The sequence below is a fragment of the Polypterus senegalus genome, chromosome 13, assembly GCF_016835505.1.
Source record: "Polypterus senegalus isolate Bchr_013 chromosome 13, ASM1683550v1, whole genome shotgun sequence".
NCBI classification, from domain to species: Eukaryota; Metazoa; Chordata; class Cladistia; order Polypteriformes; family Polypteridae; genus Polypterus; species Polypterus senegalus.
Genome location: NC_053166.1, coordinates 130,690,361 through 130,703,712, shown reverse-complemented (window position 1 = coordinate 130,703,712; position 13,352 = coordinate 130,690,361). Strand labels below are relative to the sequence as shown.

The following is a 13,352-nucleotide window of genomic DNA, read 5'->3' as shown; positions in this document are numbered from 1 at the left end:
AGATAAGCGTCAGCGCTGGGCTGACATCCCAAACCCTTACCCTAAACTCCAAATCCTTACCTAACAGGAAGGCCAGTGTAATGGATGGACAGGGGAATTGCCTCCTAAGAGCATACACCACCCCAAATCACTGGATGGGGACACTACTGGACCATTATGCCCATTCCTGTACCTGTGTTCGGAATTGCGGTCCCATGGGGCAGTTCATCTGGGTTCCCTGGCTTTAAGTACATCCACCCACACCCTAGTGATATGAACTACTATATGCAAGAAGCTAACTGGGCTGCATTTCCCTACTTGATCAATGGTGTCCCCAAACATGAATCGGTAGATAGATAGATAGATAGATAGATAGATAGATAGATAGATAGATAGATAGATAGATAGATAGATAGATAGGTGTCAGCACAGGGCTGACATCCCAAACCCTTACCCTAAACTCCAAACCTTTACCTAAGAGGAAGGCCAGTGTAATTGATGGACAGGGGAATTGCCTCCTAAGAGCATATACCACCCCAAATCACTGGACGGTGACATTACTGGGCCATTATGCCAATTCCTGTACCTGTGTTTGGAATTGTGGTCCCATGGGGCAGTTCATCTGGGTTCCCTGGGCACCGACTGGGGGAGTTGCTGGCTGATGCTTGTCATATGTTATGGAAGGAAGGAAACTGAATCTCTGTGAAGGTATGGTTGAAAAAAGAAATGCCTTTTATTCAAACCCAGAACTATGTTGTGAAGGTGTGCCTGGGGGTTTTGGGTGCTGCAGTGCTCCCTATAAGCCACATTAGATAGATAATACTTTGTTTGTCCTCAAGGGTATATGCATATTATTCAAAATCTAAAAATATCCAAAATCAGAAATAGTTCCAACTTTCAAATTAAGTCCAGAATTACTGCAGGTAATGCAGGCAGTTTTCAAATGCCAGTCCTGAGAGGTTCTGGTCCTAATTTCTTTAGGGTTTTGTCTTCCTATCAAAGTTTGACTATTTGTTTGTCTCGTGCTCTTGTTTTCTTTTCCTGGTCATTTTTACCCCTTCTTTGGCTCACTTCTTCTTTCAGCTACTTCCATTAGGAGTTGCCACAGCGGATCATCTTTTTCCATATCTTCCTTTCCTGCATCTTGATCTGTTACACCCATCACCAGCATGTCCTCACCACATCCATAAATCTCCTCTTAGGCCTTCCTCTTTTCCTTTTTCCTGGCAGCTCTATCCTTAACATCCAATATACTCAGCATCTCTCCTCTGCTCATGTCCAAACCAACACAATCTTGCCTCTCTGACTTTGTCTCCCAACCGTCCAACTTGAGCTTATCCCCTAATGTACTCATTTCTAATTCTATCCATCCTCATCACAACCAATGCAAATCTTAGCATTTTTAACTCTGCTGCCTCCAGCTCTGTCTCCTGCTTTCTGATCAGTGCCACCGTCTCCGACCCACATAACATAGCCGGTCTCACTACTGTCCTGTAGACCTTCCCTTTCACTCTTGCTGATTTCCATCTGTCACAAATCACTGACACTCTTCTCCACCCATTCCACCCTGCCTGCACTCTCTTTTTTCACCTCTCTTCCACAATCCCTATTACTCTGTATTGTTGATCTCAAATATTTAAACTCACCCACCTTCGCCAACTATGTTCCCTGCATCATCACCATTCCACTGGCCTTCCTCTCAGTCACACACATTTATTCTGTCTTGTTCCTACTGATCTTCATTCCTGTCCTCTCTAGAGTATATCTCCAACTCTCCAAGGTCTCCTCAACCTTCTCCCTACTGTCGCTACAGATCACAATGTCATCAGCAAATGTCATAGTCCACGGGGACTGTCTAATCTCAACTGTCAACCTGTCTATCACCATTGCAAATAAGAAAGGGCTCAGAGCCGATCCCTGATGTAATCCCACCTCCACCTTGAATGCATCGGTCACTCCTACTGCAGACCTCACCCCTGTCACACTTCCCTTGTACATATCCTGTACAACTCTTATGTACTTCTCTGTCACTCTCCTCTCGAGGCACCCTGTTATTTGCTTTCTCCAGGTCTACAAAGACGCAATGTAACTCCTTCTGGCCTTCTCTATACTTCTCCATCAATGACCTCAGAGCAAACATCACATCTGTGGTGCTCCTTCTTGGCATGAAACCATACTGCTGCTCACTAATCATCACTTCTTCGGCTCAATGTAGCCTTGTTATTTCTTATAGTACAGTTTATAAAGAAAATAATTCCAAAAAGATTTGCAGCTATTGCCCTATCATGTTCAAATGTCAATACTTGGAGGTTTAGTTAGTGGTTTATAGGCCAATGCCTTAACCACAATGCCAAATGTGCAACAGATAAATGTATTTTATAGACCATCTTTCCATTTTCAATACCACCATAAACTATCTCACAGGCAATTCTTTTCTGTATCTCTAAGATTGGAACATTGGAAGGTTAGCAGACTCATGAAAGGGCAGTCTCCTGATTTTATATACGTAAGACATTTTATAAATTGAAAGAAAGAGAGGCTTCTAGCTACGGTATGGCTGTCATGAACAGCACCACATTATGTGACTCAGTCAGAGATGCACAGTGAATAAATCGCAGGTACTGAGTAGCAACCTTCAGGAATGCATTTAAACGTCCTATGCATTATGTAAAATGTCTGACATACACACTTTATTTTACATAAATGGTGAATTTCACCTAAGGCATTTCAGATGCACGGTATGTTACAGCTCTTTGATTTTTTCCACTAAGCTTGTCAACTGACTCAGGGTCAGGCTGTGGATCAATGGTAGGGACTGAACTGGAAGAAAGTGTGCTTTGCAGTCCAGCCTGTTGGTTACTAGGACCCACTTCATGCTGCAATATGTTTTTATTTTTCTTTTGCAAATGAAGCTTTAATACTGCTGATGCATCTGACATGTCAGGTTACCTTCCTTTATTAATGTACACACAGAAGCATATTAGTGAGAACTGCAACTGTAAAGTGCCTTGAGGTGATGCCAGGTTTGAAAACTAAAACACAAGATACAGACTCGCCTCATCATTACAATGAAGATGCAAACCACAGATATTCAACTATGTGAATTTGAATTTCCCCTTGGGATTAATAAAGTATCTATCTATCTATCTATCTATCTATCTATCTATCTATCTATCTATCTATCTATCTATCTATCTATCTATCTATCTATCTATCTATCTATCTATCTATCTATCTATCTATCTATCTATCTATCTATCTATCTATCTATCTATCCTAGCTAGCTAGCGAATGTCAAGAAGGCGGAGCAATGTTGAGTGGGAGGGGACATATTGATGGAAGGGATGAAGTTTTCAAAATTAAAGATCGTCAAACACAAAGCTGTCAAAATAAAAGTTTGTCATGAATATTCTGAAGTTTTAAAAGCTTATGCTATATATAATAATGAAAATATACAATTTAAATATAAAGTTTAAACAGAATTGACAGCATACACTGCAAAAAGAGTTAAGCCGTGTTCCCAAAACACAGACCTAAGTCAGCCTAAGATCCACACCAAGATCTTTAATTACACCACCCCCAACACCCCCAATTGAATTTTACAAAGGCCAGCTTGGATATTTCCAATTAAATTGGACAATAACTTTAAGCCTTGCAGATAGGATCGAGAGGTACAAGTTATTGCAAACCTTATCTTGCGAAAGCAGATTTACATAAATTCCTTCTCTCTAGTTTGGGAACTGCAGTGTCTCTGACTGCAAGGTCCTACAATGGATAGTGTACACAGCAGAAAAGATCATAGGGACCTCACTACCCTTCATTGAAGACATTTTTATTAACTGTTGTACTCACAGAGCCTTGTGAAGGATCGCTTCCATCCTTCTCACAGTCTCCTTGTGGTGACTCATAGCATTCAGACCACTTCTGCCAGGTTCTGTATCGGGTTCTTCATCTGTCTGGAATTTGAACTCTGTGCTGTCCAGCTCCCCTTAGATCTGCTTCTAGTAGTTGATCCGAATGATGTACCATACTTGTACATGTGTTACAATTGTGTCTTGTTATCATTTGTGGTTTTCATTAAACTGTAATTAATTAGCTCAGATTATTTGATCTATTCATTATTGTATTTAATTAATCAATAAGTATAGTATAGTCAGGTATACCTTTAGTGTAGTATAGTTTCTTACTTGTCCTGCACTTATCCTGTTTCTTATGTTATACTGTATGTGTTGTACTTGATTGTGTAAATGTTGCACGAGGTCCTTGGGAACTTCACTGTATACTGTAATGCTGTGTATGGGCGGTAGGTCAATAAAGTCACTCTTACTTGACACTGTAGTCCCTCATACTTGACATTCGGTTCCTGGCTGCAGTGATAACTTTCTCCAGATATTAGACACAGACACTCACCGGCCCAGCTCTCAAATTGTGATCGACAATGACAATGCTGCAGCCCTCTGAGGATTGCTGTAATCATTGCTAATCCTTGATACTACATTCCTTTAAGAGTCTTACTTGGAAAATGCTTTTGCTAAAAATGGTGTGAAGGGTTGGAGGTCTTTGCTTGATTTGATATGTACCAGTTGTAAGTCCAGTCACATTATAAATACATTTTTTGGTTATTATATAAAAAAATCTTGGGCTGAGATGTGATCATCTCGGAGAGACACTTTGATGTCATGTGAGACTAGACATTTCAACCTCAGGAGCAAGACCCGTGAGACAGTGACTTTTGCACGTCACACCCTACATACAAAAATTTAAAACAAGTTCACGGACATCTAACCTCACAGTTGTTGGAATGCTTTTGGCAGACACACTTCATGTGCTCCCACCTCTTAAAAATGTTATACGTTCTAGATGGCACGTGAATGACTAAGCAAAGAAGAAAAAGCAGTGCGTCAAAAAGAGACATGAAAGGCAAAAAAGGATGCCCAAGAGAACAATAATAATCTATGTGCAAATTCAGAAAATAAGGAAAGTAGTAATCAGCCCGGACCAAGTGGAATTGAAAAGCTCTAGGCCCAATTGGGGTCAGAAATAAAAGACTTCATAGTGACGTTTAAAAACGTTGGCGTGATAAACATGCAGAGCGGGTTAGAGATTATGAAAGTAGTGGAATTCGAAAGGCAATAAAAAAACATTGACGTGATACACATGCAGAGCAGGTTAGAGATTATGAAAGTTGGAAAATTGGAAAGTATCAAAAAAAAAGATAGTAAAGATCACATTAGCATAAACAAACAGAAATTATTACTCGGTGAAATAACAGAACAGCAAAAAGAGATTGAATATATGGACATAAGTGATATGTCAGAAGTATGTAGATATTGTAAGGCTTTAAGTTTAAGTCGGAGACTTGTAGATCATCTAACTCCTGTTGTCATCAGGGAAAAGTAGTGTTGCCTCCCAATGAAGAAGTGTATCCGCGAAAATTAAAAGATTTGTTGTTTGGTGATAGTGAAATCCACAAACACTACAGGCAATAAATCCGAGCCTACAATAATCTTTTCGCGTTTGCATCATTCAATGCTGAAAACATAGTGTAAGAGCCATTTTCCTACTTCTATAAGATTAATGAATATTTTACTAGATGACAATGCATAATCTATGGGAGGTTCCTATAAGCCCCGTAAACAGGTATTGGTATATTCCTACCATTTCTAACAACTTTGACTAAAACTATAATCTTCAGTTAGTGACAGCCTTGCCTTGTGTAAGGTATAGAAGGCATAAGGTTTTAAACCGTGCCAGGGCACATGTCTATGTGCCAATTGACCTACGGGTCTATTGAGTGAGTAAATATGTAAGAAAACAGCACTCATGCTGTGCCATTTGCTTAAAGCATACAGAAGAAGCTAAGAATCTTTAAGTATATAAGAATTTAAGAATCTTTAAGAAGAGAAGAAGTAAAGAACTTTTAAGTACAGAAATAACTGAAGTTTCTCAAGAAAAGCTAAGTTTAAGACAAGATACATTTTTTCCCTTTTTTTTGCCTTTTATTCTACATGCGTAACTATGTTTTCTTCTATTCTTGTGTGGATTATTTGCTTTTAACTTTCACTAAATATTTTCAAAACAAACTTTTAGACTGTGAGATTTCTTTAGACACGCATTTTACCCGTGCTTGACCATACCTTATTTCGGCAGCTACACGTAGATTTACACGATTCAGGACCATACACTATGAGAACCTGTGGTCCCACAACAATTAAAGCTACAACAAGTTTAATTTCGAAGACACCACAATTCGGGAAGGTGTTTATTTATGATAACGGAGAAGTGATGCAACATAGAATCAAAACGGTGTTCGGTCAAATCAGAGCATACATTTACACAATTGAATTTCAAAAATGGGGTTTACCTCACATGCATTTATTGGTTACTTTGCAAAATAAATTATTAACTGCTGATGATATAGATTGGTTTGTCTGTGCTTAAATTCCAAACATAGAAACCTATCTTGAATTATGGTACAAAGTCATTAAACACATGTCTCACAGACTTCATTTAAAAGATTCAATATGTTGGGACTCAAAGGAGAAAATGTGTTTAATGAAATTTCCAAAAGCATTCGTTCAATCAACAGGTAAGACTAAGGCTGGCTTTCCAGATTATCGCCAAAGAGATAATCATCACAAACAACACGGCAAGAAAGATGGTAAAATTGTGATGATCGATAACTCAACGATTGTACCATATAACCCGTATTTGCTCAAATGATTCGATGGTCATATTAATGTCGAATATTGTGCATCGAAAATGAGTATTAAGTACATCTACAAGTACATTCATAAAGAGCACGATAGAGTATGTGTACCTTTATCCAATGAACAGTCTCAGGACGAGGTTCAAGCATATTTAGATACCCGGTGTGTCAGTGCAATGGAAAGCAGGTGGCATTTAATGGAATTACCAATGCACGGTTGAAGTCATTCTGTTCAATTATTAACGATTCATTTACCAGATCAGAATATGATTCAATTTAAAGAGGGTGAAGAAGCAGAAGCTTTAAAGGTAGCGAAAAATAGAAACACAAAATTACTTTGAACTTAATAAAACAGATGTAAATGCAAAAGCATATACATATGCGCAGATCCCACAACATTACACATGGCAGAAGCAAAAAGGAGTGTGTATGTGTATATACTGTATGTGTGTATATGTAGGTGTATGTATATATATGCATATGTGTGTGTATGCATCTAACTAAGCAGTTACTCAGACATTAAAAAGAAAAGACCCTCTTAAATGGTGATACATTGAGAAACAAATACAGTTTTTTTTACCTCTTTTTTGTTTGATCAGCTGCTGCTGTGTCATGTGATCTGCATCTTGTACGCCGCTTTGAACATTTAAAAGCCTGTACAGCAGCTGTCCTACTCTTTGTCTTTCATTTCCAGCCCTGGGCATGGTTAAATCTCTTGGCAAAAAGTCTCGTCTCACAGGACCTGAGTTCTTGATATTTTTTAGTTTAGAATTTAAAAACGGAATAAGAATCTGAAAATCTTACATCATCACATTAAAGTTCGATAAATTCTGAAAAGAATTATACCAAACATATATATGTAGGTTTTAAAATAAGCCTGATTTAAAGTGCGACAAAAAAGTGACATAAAATTTTTGCACAAAATTGTTGCACTTTTAGGCTTAGGATTTTATTTATAGAGAGTATATATATATATATACACACATACAGTAGATATATATATATATATATATATATATATATATATATATTAGTGGCAGATGGCCGGGACAGTGTCTGGAAAAGTTGCTCCCCACGTTTCACCCCGACACAATTTTGCCCCCTACATTTCGTTCTTGACACTTCGCCCCAGATATTTTTTCTATCACCTACCTGGATCATTTAAACTTTTTTTTTTAATTATTACTACCTGTATTTTATTGTTTTTTTTTTTATTTTGATTTAAAATATCAAAATAGTGTTCTATAGAACCATTACTCAATTTAAGATGTCCGAACACACTACGGCCATTACACAGTGTGCATTTTCTGTTTCGCTGCCTGACTATCTGCAGTGCATCACAGTGCTGAAGAATAAGCTGCGTGTCACAGACAGTGCAATATTAATATATACGCTGCCACACACTGCACCATATAATATTACAAAAATTTACAATGGCAAAAAGAGTTCCATCAATAAGGGGCAAAAGAAAATTGGAAGATGATAACAGCCACATTTATGTGTTTTCAAAGAGATGTTGAATTAATTTGTTTTTACTATGGAGATAACAGTGACTTTAATGTATAGCTGGTACAACTGGCTTGGAGACAAAATCAAAAATGGGACTGTCATTTTTATTGAAACTCTGATATATTTTTCAAAACATTATATGATATAGTAATCGTCTTAATAAGCACTGCTTAAATATATTTCATATTTTTTTGTTAACCTTAAAATTCCAGGTATATTTTTAAGTTTATTTGTATTTCACGTATTTGGTAAATGTTTTGGCAATTTTAACAAGTGCATTTATTAAATCAAAATAAATTAGAAGATTTAAAAAATTAGATGCATTATTTACATTTCTGTAACCTACTCATTATCTACAAGAGGCAAATTGTTGAAGGAGAAATCTGGTAAGGGCAAAATGTGAGGAGCTAAGTGTGGGAGGTGAATAGTTGGGGGTGAAATGTGAGGGGTGACTTTTCTGTAAACCAGCTGGGATGCCTGTATAATGAATGGGCTGGGGGAGAGAGAGAGAGTCTTCAAGGCTTTATCTCCCCCAGGAGGATAGAGGGCAGCCCCCCTGGGTTGCTACAGCACCACAGATTCCTATAGGGCATGCTGGGAGCTGGAGTTTGCTACAACCCTATTGGGTTCTGTGGATGCTGCCAGTGGGTGCTGCAGAGCCTGCACAGCCCTATTACATTGGGCTTCCGCCACACCTGGAAGTGCTGCCAGAAGAAAATCACTGGACAACTGGAGCACTTCTGGGTATCTTATAAAAGGAGCCAGCCACCATTACTCAAGGAGCCAGAGTCAGGAGGTGGAGGACAAATCTGGCTGAGGAGGAGTGAAGGTGAAAATAGAGAAAGAGAAGAAGCGAGGACTGTGCTTATCTGTGCTATTTGGTACTTGTACTGTGCTGTGTAGTGTGGAGCAAAGGAAAAGCACTTCCCTACTTTAGATAGATAGATAGATAGATAGATAGATAGATAGATAGATAGATAGATAGATAGATAGATAGATAGATAGATAGATAGATAGATAGATACTTTATTAACCCCAAGGGAAAATTTACATAATCCAGCAGCAGCATACTGATAAAAAACGATATTAAATTAAAGAGTGATAAAAATGAAGGTATAACAAACAGACAATAATTTTATATAATGTTAGCGTTTACCCCCCCGGGTGGAATTGAAGAGTCGCATATTGTGGGGGAGGAACGATCTCCTCAGTCTGTCAGTGGAGCAGGATGGTGACAGCAGTCTGTCACTAAAGCCGCTCCTGTTCAGTGGATGCAGTGGATTTTCCATTATTGACAGGAGCCTGCTCAGTGCCCGTCGCTCTGCCGCGGATGTCAAACTGTCCAGCCTACAATAAAGCCTGCCTTCCTCACCAGTAAATAAACGTCTGCTGTGCTGTGTGGTAAGACTGGGCTCTGTGTCTGTTATGTCCGGGTTCCCTCATGGTCCACTTTATATATATATATCTATATAAAGGGTGGTCCAGATCTAATTATGCAGATCCAGATCGTCTTTATGTGGGGACAATTCCAGTTTGGAGTGAAGACGATTTTTCATGTCGTCAGTTCACACACTTCTCGATGGTCTGGGATTTTTCTGGCGATTTTCTATGTAATAAACTTAATAAGTTATAGTGTAATGAAAATTGCATAATCAGATCTGGACCACTCTATATATACCAGTAATGGTGCACTGCATGATAACGTGAATACACTTGACTTGAGCATTCATAGTTTTCATACTCATTCTCTGTACGTTTAGCATTCATTTGCTCACAGGTTGATGCTTGCTGCTTTGTGGGCAGCTCTTTTTTGCTTCACCTTAGCAGCCTGCTTCTTCTCTTCTTTCTTTGGCATCTTTTTGCGTTAAAACTAATTAAGTCAGTGTTTGTGTTGCAATTACTTTGTACGTTTTCCTTCGATTTTCACTTAAGCTGGCACTTAAATCTTCAGTCTGCCTCAAGAAAAATTTAAGATATGAAGAGGTAGGGGAAGTGATGGAGAAGGTGGTAGGGATGAGAACAGTGCCTGTAAGCATGTACTGCACGGCCGCCCTGCTGGCCACTGCTGAGAGTTGATTCTACAATGAAGTAAAATAAAAATAAAAAGAGGAATAACCTTGGAGGTCAATCATCACCCCGAAGTGGATAGTAGATGTCACGTAGTATATGTGTACCAAATTTCAGGTTAATAGTTCAAATGGTTTGCGAGCTACAGGTGATTTAAAATCCTGGACAGACAAATGGACAGCCACAGTAGCAGATTACATATTAAAAAATATACATACACACATATATATATATACTGTATATATATATATATATATATATATATATATATATATATATATATATATACAGTAAATAAATAAATACACCAAAAACAAATGCACATATACAAATTTAAAAAGCTAAGGCAAAAACATCGGCTTTCAAGCGGGATTTAAAAGTTGGTGCTGACCTAATATAAAAAGGTAGACTATTCCAAAGCTTAGGGACAGCTACTGCATAAGCATGGACCAATAACTTCTGGTCAGATAACCTCAGTGTTTGAGAAGGAGAGTAAGGGTTTAAGTGGTCAGTAAGATCAGTAAGATAAAAGGGGACTAAGTCATTCAGGGAGTTAAAAACAAGCAGTAAAATGTTAAACTAAATCCTGTAGCCAACAGGAAGCCAGTGAAGACAAGCTAAGACAAGTGTGATGCAATTCTGTTTCCATGTGCCTGTTAGAACCCTGACAGCTAGTTGAAGACGAGTAAGAGTTGATTGATTAACTCTGATGTATAATGAGTTGCAATAGTCAAGCCAAGAAGAGAAAAACGCATGAATTAGTGTTTCAAAATCATGTACTGAAAGTAAGGGCTTGACCTTAGCCAGTACCCTGAACCGATAAAAATAGGCTTTAACAATGGAGATGTTTATCAAATTTGAGGGCATTATCAAAAATCACACCAAGATTTTCGTGTAGGGTTTACAGTAGGGTTTTCAGAGGGCCACAATTAATTTATGGAGCACACGTAAGATCAGAAGGTCCAAAAACACACTCTCTGTTTTTTTGTCATTTATACCTGGAAAATGTATTGATTAGAATTATGGAAGAGTAGAGTGTAGACCGTATTGGTCCTTCATTCTTGTTTTTACTAGCATGTAATCTTTTTGCTTTTCCTATTTATTTTAAATTGGACAATCAACAAAGCCTTTATTATACTATTTTAACATGCATTTTTTTTTTACTTAGTTGTGAGCCCTGACAGGTGAAGTTATTCAGTCAGGGTCTAAAAGTCTAAGATTGAGTCAGTCTAACTTTGAGCTTTACAAATATTAATGTATTCATATTATTAATTATTAAAGTCAAGATTTTGCCTCTGGCTTTTTATTATATATTTTTTTGAATACATTTTTAAATTGAAGTTATGCTGCTGTCATCGCAAACCCGAGTGTCGATGCTTCTCAAATGTCTTTCTGACATTTGTCACAGGGTGAGCATAAAGAATCCGATGGCTACCTTATGTCTACAATTATGACAATGTAAGAGACCCTGTGAAACATAAACTGGAGATACTGTATATTAAATATTATCGCCACTGCGATCACTGCCAACTAAAGAACTCTGTTAAACCTTACTGAAAGAGCAGCTCATCCGAGGATTGAAGGGGCAAAGAAGGTGGAAAAGTTTCAGAACTGGTCTGCCACCATATAATAAAAAATGTTCAATTGCTTTTAAATGAATGTTGGACGAGCTGTCACATCTCATGGCAAGTCATGTCAAGTTTGATTACTGTGGCATTTTGTTTAAAGCGGAGGACCAGCTTAAATGTCTTATTTCAGATGCTATTTTAATGACGGGTGATCAGACGGAATGGAAAAAGCAGAAAACGAGCTGGAAACTTATGTAAATAAGGAATGGTAAAAAGCAATCACATTTTAATTAAAATAATCCAGATATTGAAATACTGACTGAATTTGTCCATGTTACTGTCTAGGAAGATATGTTACATCATGTTGGTCAATATTTCGTAACTCAGCAACAGGAAGCATTCATTCTGTTACCAGCATTTTAATGATGAATCTTTCTGACCCTAGAATGCTGGTGACTTCAACCAGGGGAACATCGGAAAGCACAAACTTCAATCAGCATGTTCTATGTGTGGACACAACAAGCTGGACCTGCTCTCTTCAAATGTCAATGCCATTAAATGTAGACCTGTGGTACAACTGAGCAGATCCGACCACATCAAACTGCCCCCAGAGCCTGTTATCAGACGACAGCAACTCTCTTGTGATCCAAGTCAGGAGTTCTTAGGTGTGTTTGGGGGATTGTGGTTTGTTGTAATATTTAGATTTCTCTTCAGCTTCTGTAACAAAGCATTTCACTACAATTTACACAGTGTGTATAATTGTATGCAACAAATAAAATTAAATTTTTTTTTTATTTGAAATAACCAACAAGGCTGATTTAGGATCGTTTTCATTTATGTAAAACTATAATAAAAAAATAGATTTTCATTAATTGTATTGGCAGCACCAGTTTGTATCTTGCTTCTGGCATTTTGGGGCTTGTGCATTCTCCCTCAGTGGGATGAATGTTACTGTAGGTGTTTTATTTTTCCGCCCTTACGTTAATTGGTGGCTCTAAACTGACTCCACATCCATAGTTGCTTCCTATACATTAGAGACAGCCCTGAACTTAATATGCACACCCAACAATAAACTTGAACTTGAATGGTTGGGAACTCTGCTACTGCAGCTTATAGGAAGCTGCTGACCCAAGTGGAGGGGTTCTAACACCACAGCTTACCGATGCAAGTGAGGGTAGAAGTGATCATGAGACCAATGATATTGCAGTATTCGTCATTTAATTACTCCATGGTAACACTGAGTCAAGATTCCTAATGTTTCTGTGAAATTTACTCTTACAATGTTTCCACCCGTGTTCCTCTGGCCTGGGCTTGGTGTTTGAATAAACTTCCCTTACGGTCGGTTATAAGCTCAGGGTGCTGAGTGAAAAAATGAAACCACAAGAATAAGAAGCTAAAATGAGGTACCTACAGTGGGGTACCTGGGTTCACTGTCCATGATAGCATGAGGAGTACCTTGCAATAGAACTGATTGTCCTCTGAGTTGAAAGGAGCCAACTGAGGTGGATTGGGCATTTAGT

General features: G+C 38.2%; 1 protein-coding gene across 3 annotated transcripts in view; it reads right to left on the bottom strand.

The window, feature by feature from the left end:
* elfn1a (extracellular leucine-rich repeat and fibronectin type III domain containing 1a) overlaps positions 1 to 13,352 on the bottom strand; it is an 858,957-nt gene that overhangs the window by 196,237 nt on the left and 649,368 nt on the right. The gene's annotated exons all lie outside the window — the stretch shown is intronic.